Source organism: Hibiscus syriacus, unplaced genomic scaffold (assembly GCF_006381635.1).
Source record: "Hibiscus syriacus cultivar Baekdansim isolate YM2019G1 unplaced genomic scaffold, ASM638163v2 tig00117016_pilon, whole genome shotgun sequence".
Classification (NCBI taxonomy): domain Eukaryota; kingdom Viridiplantae; phylum Streptophyta; class Magnoliopsida; order Malvales; family Malvaceae; genus Hibiscus; species Hibiscus syriacus.
The window spans coordinates 6,162,336-6,180,765 of NW_024063525.1; positions in this window are offsets into that span (position 1 = coordinate 6,162,336).

Sequence of the window (18,430 nt, forward strand, 5' to 3'; positions counted from 1 at the left end):
CAATACTACTTTACATAGTAGTATCAATATCATGGTCACAATATCGATACCGTCAGGCCCAACGGCTAGTTTTATGTAAAATTAATAAAGGAAGTATCGATACCCATTAAAGGAGTATTGATACTCCCTGTCCTAGGCAATTTACTTTTTGTTGAAAACACTTTGATATTTTGATATACCAAACAAAATTGTTAATTAAATTTTTTTACAAATTTTAAGATTATATTCGATTCAATCATTCGAATATATATAATTGTTCTTTAAAGTTAAAACGTCAATTTTTACTCTTCACTCTATTGAAAATTGAGTCCTATACTGGAAATATTTTTGAAATAATTTTTACTAAGGGTTTCGAACTTTATTCGAGTCAAAAGCAATTTTTAAGCATAGTAGTACTGATACCCTTGTGACAGTATCGATAACGACTCTATTCATTCACACAATAACTCAAACTGTTGGAATTGATTGAGGGAGTATATAAACAAGAATCCAAGTCATTTGTGAAGATAAGAGACCAAAGAGAAAGCCATAAACAACAAATTTGAGCCAAATCAAGTCAACATTCTTCAATATTCATTTTACTTTCAAAGAACACTTCTTGTACTAATTTGTATTCATTTCTCAAGTGTTCTTATTTGTTATTAAATTGCTCAAACACATTCGTTGTGAGGTTTTTTTAAGTTTGCAATTTGTAATTTTCTCTTTGAGATAATGTCAAGAATTTGGGGTATAATTATTGAGGGAGTTGTAAGGTTACACCTTATCCTCAAAGGTAGATACAAATTAGTGAATTTATGGAAAACCTTAGTATGAATATCTAAGGTAGTGGATGTAGACTTTGGTTGATAAAGTCGAACCACTCTAAATTCTTGTGTTTATTTGTTTAATTTTTCCTCTTAAGCTTCCACCAATTTTTTATTGCCAATTCACCCCTTTTTGGCTATTTCATCCTTTCGACTGACTCAACAATTGATATCAGATCTAGAATCATTGGAAGATTTAACCACCTCTTAAGAAGATCCTAAAGGAGTTCAAGCATCATCAAAGTCATCCATGGCATCTACATCAAATTTCGAGATTGTTTATGACTCTCAACCCTTCAACAAGCCTCCATACTTCAATGGAGCCAACTATGCCTATTAGAAGAATATGATGAAACTCTTTATTCAAGCAAGTGATTTGGTAGCATAGAGCATCATGATGAAAGCTTACTCTACTCCAGTTAGAGATATAGAGATGTGGAGTGAAAAAGAGAAGAGATTGTTCCAGCTTAACGCAAAGGCAATGCACATTTTATTTTTTGCACTTGGGCCCAATGAATATGGGAGAGTATCATCTTGTTCTAATACCAAGGAGATATAGGATAAACTTGAAGTTACTCATGAAGGAACAAATGAGGTAAGATAAACTAAAATTAGTCTTCTCAATCATAACTACGAAAACTTCAAGATGAGACAAGATGAAGACATAAAATCCATGACCGATCGATTTTCGATTATTATCAATGGTCTCAAAGGCTTTGGAGAAGATATTCCAAGTGAGAAGCTAGTTAGAAAGATGATATATAGCCTTCCCAAGTCATGGCAATTCAAGAAGACCGCTATAGTTGAAGCAAAGAATCTAAAGACTCTTACCTTGGATGAGTTCATTGGATCCTTGCTTACTCATGAAATTATGGTAAAGAAAGAAGAATATCAAGAAAAGAAAGATGAAGAAAAAAAGGAAATGGATAAGAAGAAAAAGATTGATGTTGCTCTCAAATCCACCAAAGATAAGAGTGACTCAAATGGTAAAGATGATGATGAAAAAATGGCAATGTTTGCCAAAATATTCAAAAGATTCATGAATTCCAGCAAAGGAAGAAGATTCCAAAGTAAATAAGGCTTTAAGAATGAATCCAAGGAGAATGACCCCATAATTTGCTATGAGTGCAAAAAGTCGGGGCATGTTAAATTTGGTTGCCCATAATTAAAGAAGAAGTAATCCTCCAAGAAGAAGCACAAGGTAAATGTAGCTACATGGAGTGATGATAAGTCATCCAATGAAGAGGAGAAAGATGTAGCAAACTTATGTCTCATGGCCACCGAGGGAGAATCTAAGGTAACCTCTAACTCATCTACATTAAATTAATATTCTTTTGATGAGTTACAAGAGGCTTATGGTGAGTTGGCCTCGGAATTTGATATCATGATTTCAAAATATAATAAGAAAAATATTTCAAAATTGAAAAAAAATGAAAATGATCTCTTATCCAAGACGAATAATGAACTTGAAAGTAAGGTCAAGGATATGCAAGGAAAACTAGAGAAGTTTGAAAAGAAAAATCATGACTTGCACAACCTACTTTCAAAGGTTCATAATGATCATAAAAAAAAACTTGATGATCTTAAAGTTTCTTTTAACAAAGTTGGAACAAATCGTTTTATAAAAGGACAAAATTCTAAATCTATGTTAGAAATAGCTTTAGACCATACAATCATAGAGGTCCCCAAAGAACATCAAATGGGAAAGTTGTTAGAAATATATGGGTCCCTAAAGGACTCATTACTACTGAAGACAAGGATATCCTAGAAAAATATATACCTATGGGGAATAGATTATTGGGAACTAATGCCTATGGACCCAAAAGAATTTGGGCACCAAAAATCAAAATTTAATCTTTGTTTGTAGGTGGATGAGAATTGCTACAAGGCACAAAACAAAAGCTCAAACTCATGGTACCTTGATAGTGGATGCTCCAGACACATGACCAGTGATAAAAGCCGGTTCTTGGAGCTTAATGCTAAAAGTGGAGGAGTAGTAACCTTTGGTGACAACTCAAAAGGTCACATTGAAGGAATAGTTAATTATGTGACAATGGATACAATGTCTTATTCGAGTCTAATGGTTGCAAAATTATTGACATTGCATCTAATATGATTATGCTTGTTGTTCATAGAATAGGAAATATTTACATGATGCATCTAGATAATATTGACATGTCTATTGTATGTTTAGTTTCTAAAGATGAGCATGATTATTGGTCGTGGCGTAGGAAACTTGGACATACTAGCATGAGTGTTTTACTAAAACTTGTTCAAAGCAATCTTGCAAGAGGCTTGACAAAGTTAAAATTTAATTTTGATAAAATTTGTGATATATGTGCTAAAGGTAAACACAAAAAAACTTCCTTTAAACCTATTAATGATGTATCATCTTGTAGAGCATTAAAATTGATCCATATAGATCTTTTTGGGCATATTAGAACTACTAGCTTGGGTGGGAAACAATATGCATTTGTATTGGTTGATGATTACTATAGATTTACTTGGGTTCTTTTCTTAAATACAAAAGATGAAGCTCTAGAAAATTTCATCTCTTTCTCTAAAATAATCAAACATGAAAACGGTTACTCTATTTCAAGTGTTAGGAGTGACCATTGAACCGAATTTGAAAATCTTGGGTTTGGGTATTTTTGTAATTCAAATGGAATTAGCCATAATTTTTCAGCCCCTATAACCCCTCAACAAAATGGAGTTGTTGAGAGGAAAAATAGAACTTTATAAGAAATGGCTAGGACCATGCTTTGTGAAAATAATTTGTCAAAATATTTTTGGGCGGAAGCCACAAATACCGTTTGTTATGTGATTAATAGAGTAATGATTATGCCTATTTTAAAGAAAACTCCATATGAACTTTTCAAAAATAAAAAGCCTAACATTAATTATTTTCATCCTTTTGGATGCAAGTGTTTTGTTTTAAATAATAGAAAAGATAATCTTGGAAAATTTGATGCAAAAAGTGATGAAGAGATTTTTCTTGGTTACTCTTTAAAGTCTAAAGCTTATCGATTCTTTAATAAAAGAACTTTAGTGGTAGAAGAGTCAATACATGTTTTTTTTATGATAATCCCCTTTCGAGGAAGGATTCTTGTGTTGATGATGATGTATATGTATCTTAAATCTAAATAAATTTGGTGAATCATCATCGAAAGAAGTGAAGAATGAGGAAATTCAAGATTTTTTCAAGAATCTAACTCTAGAGGAAAGGGAAGTCACATACCCAATGGAGTACAACTATGCCAAGGATGGTGAGAGTTTGGGTGATCCATCCAAAAGGGTAACCACTAGATCTTCTCTTAAAAATATTTGTAATTATGCCGCATTTATCTCATGCATAGAGCCTAAGAATATCAAAGAAGCATTAAATGATGAACATTAGATTATGACTATGCAAGATGAGTTAAATCAATTTGAGAGAAGTCAAGTATAGACATTAGTAATAAGTCTACTATAGGTACTAATTGGGTATTTAGGAATAAATTAGATGAAAGTGGTAATATAGTGAGAAACAAGGCTAGACTTGTTGCTCAAGCGTACACTCAAGAAGAGGGAATAAATTTTGATGAAACTTATGCTCTCGTAGCTAGGATGGAGGCTATTAGAATGTTATTAGGAATTGCATGTTATGATAGATATACTTTATTTTAGATGGATGTTAAACGTGCATTTTTAAATGGTTTTATAAAAGAAGAAGTTTATGTGGAATAACCTACTAGTTTTGAGGATTCAAAATTTCCTAATCATGTTTTTAAATTGACAAAAGCTTTGTATGGTTTAAAACAAGCTCCTAGAGCTTGGTATGAAATATTGTCAAATTTTCTTATTGAAAAAGGTTTTTCAAAAGGGAAGGTTGACACTACATTGTTTATAAAATGTAAAGGTAAAGATTTATCAGTAGTTCAAATTTATGCCAATGATATAAGTTTTGGTTCTACTAATTATTTTCTTTGCCAATAATTTGCTAAGCTAATGCAAAGTGAATTTGAGATGAGCATGATGGGGGAGCTTTCATTTTTCTTGGGACTCCAAATCAAGCAAAGAAAAGATGACATCTTCATCAATCAAGCAAAATACATCAAATATATGCTCAAGAAGTTTTGATTGGAAAATGTGAAACCACAAGCCACTCATATGAGCTCATATACAAATCTTGATAAAGATGAAGAAGATAAGTGTGTAGATGTTAAGTTTTATAGGTCTATGATTGGATCTTTGCTTTATAATACCACAAGTATACCAGACATTATGTTTAGTGTTTGCTTATGTGCTAGATTTTAATCATGTCCTACGAAGTCTCACTTACAAACCATTAAGAGAATATTTAAATACCTTAATGACACTCCTAACATAGGACTTTGGTATCCTAGAGACTCTAGCTTTAGCTTGCATGCCTTCTCAGATGCGAATTATGGAGGTTGTAAATTAGATAGGAAAAGCACCTCCGGTACTTGTCAATTCCTAGGAAATATGTTAATTTCTTGGTTTTCAAATAAGCAAAATAGTGTAGCACTATCTACCACCGAAGCGAAATATATTTCATATGGTAGTTGTTGTTCACTAGTTTTATGGATGAAAAAACAACTTTTAAACTATGAAATTGATGTAGATACCATTTCTATCAAGTGTGACAATACTAGTTCTATATGTCTCACTAAAAATTGCATCCAACATTCTATAACTAAGCACATAGAAATTAGACATCATTTCATCAGAGATCATGTCTCAAAAGAATATATAGTTCTAATATGTAGATACTTTGCATCAAGTAGCTGATATTTTTACAAAACCCTTAGACAAAGAAAGATTTTGGGCACTTAGGAGAGAATTAGGTCTAACTAACCTACCTTGATTTTGTGTTTAAAATAACTTTTGCACTTTTATGTTTAAAGAAAAATGCATTTAAAATGACCTCTTTAATGCATTCTATGCTATTAGTTAGGGGGCGTTTATGATTTTTCATGAAAATTAACAATATGTTTAAATTATGCTTAAGTGTACATTTGTTTTCTTGAACATACTTACTTTTCCCAATTAGAGTTGCCTAAACCACTATTTATGCTTTGAAATTTGCATCCTATTTATTTTTGTTGCAATTTTTGAACCATTCTGTGCACTTAATACTGGTACTGTTCATCAAGTACCGATATTGTTCTTGCTCAGTATCGATATTGTTCTTGCTTAGTATCGATATTGTTCATCCAGTACCGATACTGTTCTTGCAGCCTTGATAGGGTATAGATACTCGGTATCGATACCATCTAATTTTTGCTTTGAAGTATCGATACTCCCATTGGAGAACCAATACTACCCATCGGGGTCAACTTATAAAACCCTAAATTATCATATTTTTCTTCCACAATCTCTAAAACACTCAGTTACACCTCCCAAAACCCTTTCTTAAAATTGCCCCATTCTATCATTTTGGAGTCGGATTTACGTTGTTTTTCAACTTTCCAACCTGCTAGCGTCATCAAAATCATGAATTCATCATCAAGTTCCATCTTAATCCTAATATTTCAAGGTAATATTTTAGACCTTAATTTTTTCTTTTTGAGTTTAGGGCGAGTTTTAGTTAGTTTTTGCTTAAATTAGTGAATGGGCTTTACTTATGTTGTATTTCTATACTGGAATCTATAATTTTTAACACAAATTTTCAAATTTGAAATATCACAAAATAAAAAATAATAATTAATTTAGTTCTAGAATACCTTAAATTGTGGACTCATATTGAGTTTTGGGATTAATTGATTGCATACATATGTATTGTTTTTCTTTGCAGGTTTTATCTTTATTCTGATTCTCTTTAACATGTCTCACAAACATCCTAGATCATCTTCCTCTCGTGCAAATCTACATCCTAACCCTCCACCAAATCCTCCCAATCCAACTGAAATGACCATCGTGAATTCATGTTTTAGTGAACCGAATCATCGAAATCTCTATTCACGATATCTAAACCATTTTGAGTCTTATGCTATTAGGGGTGAGCGTCTTCCTTCTATTTCAGAAATAAATGAAATGAGTTTTAAATACCTACCCCTTCTCAAAGCTTGGAAATTTGACAACACATTCAAAGTCAAACTCGTTGCCTATCACTAACTAGTCCGCATTTTCTATTATAATGCGATTTGCATCCAAAAAGAAGCTCGTACTCAGACTGAAAGTATTCTTTCCTATCTCTTGGGTGAATATATTACCATTGATTCTGACTCTATTGCCCATTTTTTTGTCTCAAAAACATCGGGATTGATAATGAGTGAGACACCGTCCCTTTTTCCTTAAAAGTAGGAAAGAGCGCAAGTATCCTTGACTTTCATGAGAGGTTTCTTCACTTGATGATCTCTTGGTGGTTTCGACCATCTGGAGAAGTATTCCTCTTTCCGAAGTATCGAAATATGGTGGATCCAGTGTTTTCAAAACAATAAAAGAATTAATCTAGCTCAAATCATCTTCGGTGAACTAGTGGACACCGTGAACCGTATTTTTTCTAAGAGGGTTAAGTCTTTGGTTTATGGTTATCTTCTTAGTAATTTCTTTATAAAAGTCAGTCTTAAAGTCGAACTCGATGTTGTTATCCCCTTGGGTACCCCAATCGATCTTACCTCTATTCGCAAGTTATGATGGACTAAAGTTAGAACAAATTGGGAAAGGTCACATAAAAAGACCCCCAGTGCTAGTTCTTCTCAAGCAGCTCCGGCTCTGGCTCCTCCTCAGGCCGATGATGTTTTACAAGATGTTGATGATCCCGTAAATCGCGTACCTGACGAGCCTCCTAGCGCTAGTAGTGTGATGCCTCCCTATTTTCAATCCCTGGTGGAGACATTAGATCTGAGGTTTGAATCTATGGAGTCCCACATTACTCCATTGGGGACTCAAGTGTCCGAGTTGCAAGCAATTCATTTGGCTTTCCAACGTGACACCCTAACTCGATTTGACACCATAACGAATAGGCTCGATGCTCTTTCTCAAGACTTTTCCTCTTTTCGTACACCCTGTTTGGATCCTGATCCTCAATCGAATGCTTAATGATGATTTTGCTTTGCTAGTTGTTCTTCTGTTAGTGTTACAAAAGTCATACTTTGAACTTTCAATTTCCTTTGAATTTCTTCGCATTTGATATTTTGGATTTGGTAATCCTTTATGTTTTGTATGATCGGATTTATATTTATCATATTTTGCATATTTTTATTGCCATGTTACCTCTAATTATGTTTATGACCATACCCACTATTTTTTGGATATTATTTATGTTGACTGGCTTATTTTGGCACATTTGTCTTCACAACTATATTCTATATCTTATTTATTCTTTATTGAATCTTTTTTATTTAACAAAAAGGGGGAGAAATGTTAAAGTAAAGGGGAGTATTTAAATTTTTTTTAAAGTAAATCCTATTTTTTAAATGTTTTGTTATATCAAAAAGGGGATATTGTTGAAAACACTGTGATATTTTGATATACCAAACAAAATTGTTAATTAGTTTTTTTACAAATTTTAAGATTATATTTGATTCAACTATTCGGATATATATAATTATTCTTTAAAGTTAAAACGTCAATTTTTACACCTCACTCTATTGAAAATTTGACTCCTATACTAGAAATATTTTTGAAATAATTTTTACTAAGGGTTTCAAACTTTAATCGAGTCAAAAAAGAATTTTAAGCATAGTAGTACCGATACGAGTATAACAATACCGATAATGTTCAAGAAGTATCGATACAAATATCGATATTGAAACCCAAAACAATGAAATAATACCGATACTGCTTAGGTAGTACCGATACTATCAAAACATAATGCTAAAATCGTACCGATACCATATACGGTATCGATACTACTTAGTGTAGTAGTACTTATACTCTTAGTTATGGTATTGATACTACTCCTTTTGGTTTTGAGTCTGTGAAATTCTAGTATACTAAAATGGTACCGATACTATGTATAGTATTGATACTACTGAATATTGTAGTACCGATACCCTTATGACAATATCGATAACAACGTTTCCCAACGGTCGAAATTTTTGTATTTAATGCATGGAGTATCTATGCAAGCATTTATTGTGGGAATCTTCCCCCAACGACTCTATTCACTCCCATAACAACTCAAACGGCTGAAATTGATTGATGGCATATATAAACAAGATCCCAAGTTATTTATGAAGATAAGAGACAAAAGAGAAAGCCATAAACAACAAATTTGAGCCAAATCAAGTCAACATTCTTCAATATTCTTTTTTCTTTCAAAGAACACTTCTTGTACTAATTTGTATTCATTTCTCAAGTGTTCTTATTTGTTATTAAATTGCTCAAACACATTCGTTGTGAGGTTTTTATAAGTTTGCAATTTGTAATTTTCTCTTTGAGATAGTGTCAAGAATTTGGGGTATAATTATTGAGGGAGTTGTAAGGTTACACCTTATCCTCAAAGGTAGATACAAAATTAGTGAATTTATGGAAACCCTTAGTATGAATATCTAAGGTAGTGGATGTAGACTTTGGTTGATAAAGTCGAACCACTCTAAATTTGAATACCCTAAACATCGGGTCACTTACTATATTGAAAGGATTTAAAATTTAGAGGATTAAATTTAATAAAATGTAAAAATACAAGAAATGAATTGGGAAAATTGTGTTTAAGAACTATTAGTAAAATGGAAGAATGAAAGGGCATTTTGGTCCTTTAGGGGAAATGGATTTAAAATTTTATTTATTAGGGATATTTAATAAGAGAAAAATGGGAAAAGTTGAAAAAACTAAGTTATATTCTTTTTCTTTTTCTCTTTCTTCTCGTCCCATGCTCTCCCGCTTAGCCAAAGGTAAGATTTCTTCAAGTTGGTTTTTTCTTTAGTTTATAGGCTGGTTTTGAAACCTTAAGTGATATAGAGGCTTAAGGAAAGTTCAAGGATGAATAAAACTAAGTAAATTTAATTTAAGAAAATGGGTTTTTGAGTGGTATGATGAAATATGAATTTTTATTGAGGTTTTTGACTTGTCAAAAAAGTAAATGATAGATTAGAAGCCTTGGATGAGATTAAAAACATGTATGAAAAAGTATAGTGATTATTGGGTTGGAGTGTTCTTTGAAGATTCTAGATGTTATAGGAAGATTAATGAAGGAAAGTTAGTTGGGTTTGGTAAGTATGAGTTTAATGGTATTGTTGGAGGTAAAATTAAGAGAATGAAATGAAATTTGGGTAAAAATTGAAATGGAAAATGGAAAATCTGGGTAAGGGTATCGGTACTCGAAAAACAATACTGATATTATAGGTTTAAATTTGAGGAAATAGGATTAACAATATCGATTCTGATGCAATTAGTATAGATACTGCTGTGGGTATTGATACTAAGAGAAAAGTATTGATAGTATTGATTCCAGAATGCAGAAATGGTATTGATACTAAAGGGAGTATCAGTACCATAGTATAGAAGTATCGATACCATAGTAGGGTACCGATACTATTGAGCTTGGAATTTTTAGATAGGATGAAAAAATAATAGTACTTTTGAGTATTATTAAAAATATAAATGTTAGAAAGTATACTAACATTTGTATGGTATGTGTAAATAATGGATGCTTGTATAGATCGTAACCAAGCTCCATAATCAAACAAGAAAAAGGGCAGGATAAAGTTGTCGAATAGTCAGACATCATTTCGACATACGAGTGAGGCATATCAGGTGAGTGCATTTATTGTACTTATATTAAATGAGGGAGACTTACGACAATTCAATCTCAAATGTTTTAATAAAGCATGTTTTACAATACTTTGATATGTTTTCATAATATTTATGGAATGATATTATGAATAAGTTTTAGAGTATAAAATGCTCTAAAATGAATAGATGAACGTTGATGTTGTTAAATGGTTATCGATATTGCAGAAATAAATGTTTAAATATGTGAATTTGACTTAAAAGCCCATTGTATGTGCATTGAGAGTCATAGTTGCATTTCGACATACTTCGCGTATGATGGTATCGATCGATTTTGTTTAATACATAGCGGTGCATTTTCATATCAGTACTATGTGTACTTTTGACACTATATGTGAAATCATGATATTCATAATGAGTTTGTGAATTACCATTTCGATATACAATTATGTATATAAGTTATTGATCGATTTTGTTTAATGCATAACGGTGCATTTTTGGCACTAAATGTATAACTCATGGTATTCATAATGTGTTTATGAATGTCCATTTCAACATTTTGTGTGCAATCCAAGGAATTCATAATAAATTTGTGAATTTCCATTTCGGCACTTCAGTGCAATGCATGTACCTTGTATTCTCATTTAACATACATTGGGCAAAGTAAAGGATAATTGGAAAAATACTGATAGATAGGTATGATGGGAATACTAAAATGGTTTCAATGACTATGTGAAGGAAAACTTAGGTTACTAGAATAGTTTGTTTCATACAAATTATACGATTTAGTTTGGATTTTGATAGTCATGATGTGCTTGTGTATGAATTTCACTTCATTAATATTTTTATGCCTCACTAAGTAAATACTTAACATGTGTTGATTTCACATGTAAGTATTAGCATAGACTAGCAGAGTAAGGAGTGCAGTAGAGATCATTTATCCAAGGTTGACTCATAAGTAACAGTAGGACAATTATGTCTACTTTTGATGAATTAGATGGCATGTATTGGACTTATAAAAATGCTCTGGAATGTATTTTTCTTATGGTTATTGAAATATGATATAACCTTAAGATTATTTTATCTACTGAAAGTTAACAAGCTTTTATTTTTTTATTTACACTAAAATGTTTTATTAATGGAACAAAATTTTATGGGTTTACAAATAAAGAAATTTTTTAAAAGTCATGTGACACCTGTGACTTGTGTGTGGAAACGTATATGGGAAATGGGTGTTATATTTATTGGTATCATAGCTACATGTGTAACTGATTCTCGTCCGAAACCGAGTTTAGTTGACGTTAAAATGGGTTTACATGCCAATAAGATTTTCAAGGTTACTAATATTGTGTTATTAGAGTGTGCTTGATGTCACTCCTTGCTAACTTGAGTGTTATTATTATGTATGTCTTATTAGATGTCAGAATCTTGAAACTTGCTAAGAGCGGCTGAATAAGAAATTAGAGAAGGATCGACTAGCGAAAGCTATGAGGCTAATAGTGAACATCTGATCCCATTCGAGAACGCTAGCGCACCGATACAACAGGGTAAATGATGTTATGGTAATGCTTGAAAGTCTTCACTACTCGGATTCTAAAAAACTGGGTGGAGTTGTACCTTTACTTAGAGGATAACTCGAGTGTGGTGGTCAAATACTATGATTATGGACTACCGAAGCAAGTAACCTGGCAATTCTTTCAGGAGGAATTCAAGAACAAGTATATTGGTGAGTAGGTTAGGCAGAATGTAACCCCCTCAGATTGATGCAGATAGTCCGATCCGATCTGGGGCGTCACATTAGGGCCACCGGAGCGACCTACCGTAAAAATAGCGGAAAATTTAAAACTTTTCTTAAAACATGTAAACTCATAAAATCTTTTATGAGTACAAAATAAAAGTTATCAGTGTTCGAAATAAAACAGATTTTCAGACTCGTATATAAAACAAAATACAATTATATGCCCCCTTATTGTTGTCGATAGCTGTACCGGTACAATTCTTTTAACCTGCAATGGTGAGTAATAGAGTGAGCTTCAGAAAGCTCAGTAATATAGAACTATCAGATGATGCTGCAAGACATGCCGATAAATAGAAAGCCGTATAATTTCCTTATTGATTCAGACGTATACAAATTTTTAGTATAATCTGGGGTTTCATTGGTAGTTCATCGAATAGAAGCCATGAATATCTCAATTCATAGGAAGTATTCATAGTATCACGTTTTCAGGAGATCGAATAGAATTTCTAGTGTGTTCCAACAATACAATAAAATCATAATAGGTACACTAATCAAATGATAGTTCAGTCAATCTCATAAATAATACCGTAGTGGAGCTTTTTAAACTAGTAGTTTAAAACCATCATATAAAGAGTTAACCTAAGGGAACATATTAGGGCCTGAGAGCCTACCCAAGAAAGTTTCAGGGCCATGGGGCCTACCTAAGAATACATCTTAGGGCCGCAGGGCCTACCCGAGAATGATCTCAGGGCCGTAGAGCCTACCTAAGATTTACATTAGGTCTATAAATATTTTCCAGCTTGATCAGAGCTGTACTTTACAAATCAGTATCTCCAAGATACAATTCCATAAGCCATCACCATTAAGTTGATGCATCCATAAAACAATAACCATAGATTTTAGTATACCACATGTTAAAACAATAAAAACAATTTATTAATATATAGGGAACACACTAGAGAATCCAAGTATTTTTCAGAGGCATTTTATAGTTATCAGTATGGATAACATGAAACTTGTGCAATTTGATCGGATTCCAGGAACAAGGTCCTATTGAAGGGAGTCAATCACTAACCGATCAAATTAGACATTTAAGGTTGATACTTTAGAATTCCGCTATGATTCATGTGCATCAAGAAAGTGTTCAGGGACCTTTATACAGAATAATTATAGATTCAAATTTACTGAGAGTGATTTCATTACCCAAACAATCAGGGGTATTCAGGAATATACTTTGAATTCATAGGATTTCAGCCCAATTGATCCACATGGGATATGACCGAAGTGATTTGAGATGAAAATATATAATCGAAGATTCAAGACATTTACAATTTATGTTGATCGATCGGATTATCAAACAACTCGAGTTACACAACTCCCAGACTAATGCATGTCGACAAGTCCATTCAATGCTCTTCCAGGGTATTCGTTCTTTAATACTAATAATTCTTGTCCATCAATCACCTTTAGAATTATCACCGAATAGATCTTAAGGAGACGAACAGATATTTTATTGGTCTTTATTTCATTTCTATGTTTCAACTATATCAGGAAATATTGGTGTACTGAATTTATGGTTTATAACCCATAAGAATAATATATCATGTAAGTTCATTTGAGTTTCCAGACTTATCCCAATCTCTTACTTAATCCTTAGTCATTGAGGTTACTTAGTTGATTTAGTAATCAAGTATATACAGGTTATTTCAAGGTTTTCCAGAGTAATTTAGATGTTTCTGAATTTTATATACATATCATACTTCCTTTCAGTTCAATTTAATCATACAATAAAGTCATTCATGTATTCGTGGTAGATTTGTCTCACAAATATCCACTTCTTAGTACCGAAGGCGCTCTAAAGTTGAGCTGAGCCAAGTACTTCCAGAATTATCATCGATCCAAACTTGAGAAGAAAAACACGCATTCAAGTGATATTTATGCCATTCAGGTATCGACATAGCATTAGGGTTGATATACTCACTTAAATTATGTTCCATTACTTTTAAGGGTAGTACAACACCCATGTTTATTTGGATTCCTTAATTAATCCAATACATTTACTTAGTCTAGTCCATAAGGGCATTTTGGTGCATAATGTTTTTCATTCATTTCAAAGCTTGAGGATAACCATTTATTATTGGGCTTGGAGATATTCTTGAGTCATTTCCATTACAGGGGTAATTTGGTTATTTTACAGATCCATCATATTTTAATCATTTCCTTCCGTCTGAACTTATTATTTAATTCAAACTTATCATGTATTCCATTCCATTCGAACAATTCTGACAGAAGAGCACCCTCGATAAATTTATTCTTCAGTTATTTACTCATAACACAGTGATTTCAGGTTAAAAGTCCTTCCATATATTATTGACAATTATCAATAATTTTCCATACAAAGGTTGGATTCCAACAATTAAATCAGTAATTTATCGGTTTAAATACAAATTCTCAGGTTACTATCTCATTCAGCGTCAACTTGGACTATTTTTACCTCTCAAGGGCATTTTCATAATTTCATAACCAGATAATTTCGGTATTGTCTCTTAACGAAAATAATTATAATTTCGAGATCCTATGGTTAATTGCTTTCTCGAACATTCATTGATCTTGAAATGATTCCTTAACAGACTTCTAGTATCTTGCACAAACCCTCTTGGGGTTAAAAATCAGTTATTCAAATTTTCTAATCAAAACTAGCATTTTTATGCTCATATGTAGTTTCATCAGATCAATATGTATTTTTAGAGTTATTAATCAATTTTCAAGGACAATTCTTGTCATTTTACTACATAAGGGCATTTTCATAATTTTACCAAACCGAAGTATTCTCATAATTTCTCATCCAAGTACCTTTAACATTTAACCTTTGATGATATAAATTATAAGTCATATCTAGGGCTGATTCCTTTATCACTAATCATAGAAATTGTAATTTAATTCTAACAATCCCTCAATTTCTTATACTAGTCATCTGAGCCATATTTAGTTACCGAATTTTTACAACATTCATATCGATTGTATGAATCAATTAACTACCCAGATGAGACTAAACATGTTCATTCACGCATTTACCAATACCAATATGTTCCATAAAGCATAAAAAGGTAGTAATGTATTACCTCGATTTCCATGCCATATTGATCGACCATATAAATTCCATTTCAATGCCCTCGATCTTTAATTCAAGTTCCAATAATTCCTCAAATACATATCAATAGAAATTGCATAAAAAACGGAGCTTAATTTCGACAAAACGAATCGAAATGGGTGATTAATCAGTGAAAAATAGCTTATCGGGTTCGAATTTGGCGAAACGGACCTAAAAAATAGACTCAAGATGTTAAAAACCCCAAAATATGCCTTTATAAAAAATAGTCAACTATGCTACCATAAACTCCTTATTCTCTAATTCGAGCTTATTAACTTTGATTTCAAGCTTCCAGTCTTCTCATAAACTCGAACAATCTCTATTACGAAATCGAATCCAAATAATTTCCCTTGCCATAATAATAATTTATTAAAATCTAAATAATAATTTAGTGGCCCAATTTAATATTTAGCTACCAAGGTTAGGGACAAAATTAATCTTATTGAAACTATTAATACATAAACATAACTACATGAAAACTAGAAAACAAGGTTAAGTTCTTACCATTCCTTGAGGACTACCTTGATGATTTCCCCCTTTTTCCCATTTCATATTTTCTTCTCCAATAAATACTCGTTAATCTATTTGCAGGGGTTTAACTGTCAATAACTGGGTCGAGGCGCGATGAGGAGTAGATTTCAATTGCACCGGCGATGGAAGTCATGACTGTCCAGCTGGTGACGAATCGGTGAAAAAAATGAAAAAGACGGCTTGAATTCCGATGAACTTTTGAGACCTCTTCCACGGCTAAAGATAACACTTTATGATGAGAGTAAGGTTGGGTTTGGGTCGTGAAACGATGATGATCTCGCTGATAGAGACGGTACACGCCCCAACTGACCGGAGATGAACTTACCGGTGAAAAATGAGGGTGAAGTTCATGGCTTTTGGGTACTGTTTTTGTTCCCCTCATGGCTTTGTTTATAAAATAAATTTTAATAATATAGTCTTAAATAGTACCCAAGACTAGTTGACAAAGGCATGGCTCCATTATTGCAGGACACAGGTTCAATCCTACCATACACTTATTTTATTTTCATTATTATCACTAAAAGGAAGGGACAATCTCATGCTTGGGTCTTAGAAGTTTCAAGAATTTAAAAAATTACCAAAAAATTTTGAGAATCATACAATTTTCTCTCTAAACAAATATTTACCCAAACTTTAGGGTGTGTCATGGAAGGTGCTACTGAAGTTCCTTAATTTGAAACAAGGTGATCGAGCAGTACGTGAGTACAACAAGCTGGGCCGTTTTGCTACTATGGTAGTTCCCAATGACAAAGCTCGACGTGATTGGTTCATCGAGGGTTTGAGGCCAAATTTGAAAGAGATGATGTTGGCTTTAAACTTGCCTAGCCTGCAAGATGTTATAAACCAAGCTAAGGCTATTAAAAGAGCTCTAGAGGAGACTCTAGCAGCAGAGCAGAGTATGCAGACGTGAAAAAGAGTTAGAATGTCTTGAACTTCCTATTATGCTAAGAGAGGCAAGGGCTCGAGTTCCTGATATACTGATAGAGATGGTTCTGCTGCAGCTTCACAGAAAACAAAACAATCACAGACTTTTTTTGTTAGCTCAGGTAAATCATTTGAAGAGAAAACTACTCCATGTTAGACATGTGGAAAATTTCACCGTGGAGTATGTAGATTTCTCAGTGGAGCTTGTTTCCAGTGTGGTGAAACTGGTCACTATGCCCGAAATTGTCCTAAGAAATCTGGGATAATTCAGCACAATATGAGAGATCAGTGGCTGCTTATAATAGAAGTAGAGGAAGGGGTAGATCCAGAGGACAATCTGAGTCATTGCTGTGACAAGAGACTCGAGGAGTACCTAGAATTTACAATATTAAGACTAATGAAGATCAGGATGACCCGGAGATCTTAATAGGTACATTCCATCTTTTTGATGAACCTGTATTTGTTTTGGTTGACCCTGGTTCTACACACTCGTACACTAGTACAAAGTTCGTTAGAGCTAGAGGAATTCCTTTAGAACTAATTTTTAGTGAGCTGATAACGGTAAACCCTATGGGTCACAGTGCGAGAGTAACGCGTGTATGTAGAAAATGCCCGATAAAGATTCAAGGGGTTGTGTTCCCAGAAAACTTGATGGAGTTGCCTTTCGATGAGTTTGAAATCATTTTGGGAATGGATTGGTTATCTACATTTCATGGATGGGTTGCTTGTCGTAAGAAGTGATTATTTTTTAAGGATGCGGAAGGCTCAGAAATCATATTGATTGGCAAAATAGAGAAATTACCATCCAATGTGATATCAGTCATGAATGCAAAGAAAATGATGTCAAAAAGGTATATATATTTTTCATAGCTAAAATGGTAGACACTCGAATTTTAGAAGCGAGACTAGTTGATGTTCCAACAGTTAGGGAGTTTTCAGGTGTTTTTCCGAAAGAGTTACCAGGATTACCTCCAGATCGTGAGGTGGAATTCTAGATTGAGGCTTATATGGGTACCGAACCGTTTTTGTGACTCCATATCGAATGGCTCCAACGGAGTTAAGAGAATTAAAATCCCAATTGTAAGAGCTACTCGATAAGGGATTTGTTAGACCTAGTGTTTACCCTTGGGGAGAACATATGCTTTTTGTGAAAAAAAATGATGGGTCTATGTGATTATGCATCAACTACCGTCAATTAAATAAAGTAACGATAAAGAATAAGTATCCTCTTTCGAGGATTGATGATCTATTCGATAAATTGAAAGGTGCAACAGTGTTCTCTAAGTTAGACCTGAGGTCGGGATACCACCAATTAAAGATTAAAGAGGATAATATTTCAAAAACAACTTTTCAGACTCGGTATGGACATTACAAATTTATGGTAATGCCATTCGATTTGACTATTCTCCTGCATCATTTATGGACTTGATGAACCGAGTATTCCAACCTCACTTGGATCAATTCTTGGTGGTATTTATCGATGATATTTTGGTGTATTCCAAGTTAAGAAAGGAGCATAATGTTCATCTTCGTGTTGTTCTTCAGACACTTCGAGAGAAGAAGTTGTTTGCCAAATTATCCAAGTGTGAATTTTGGTTAGCTGAG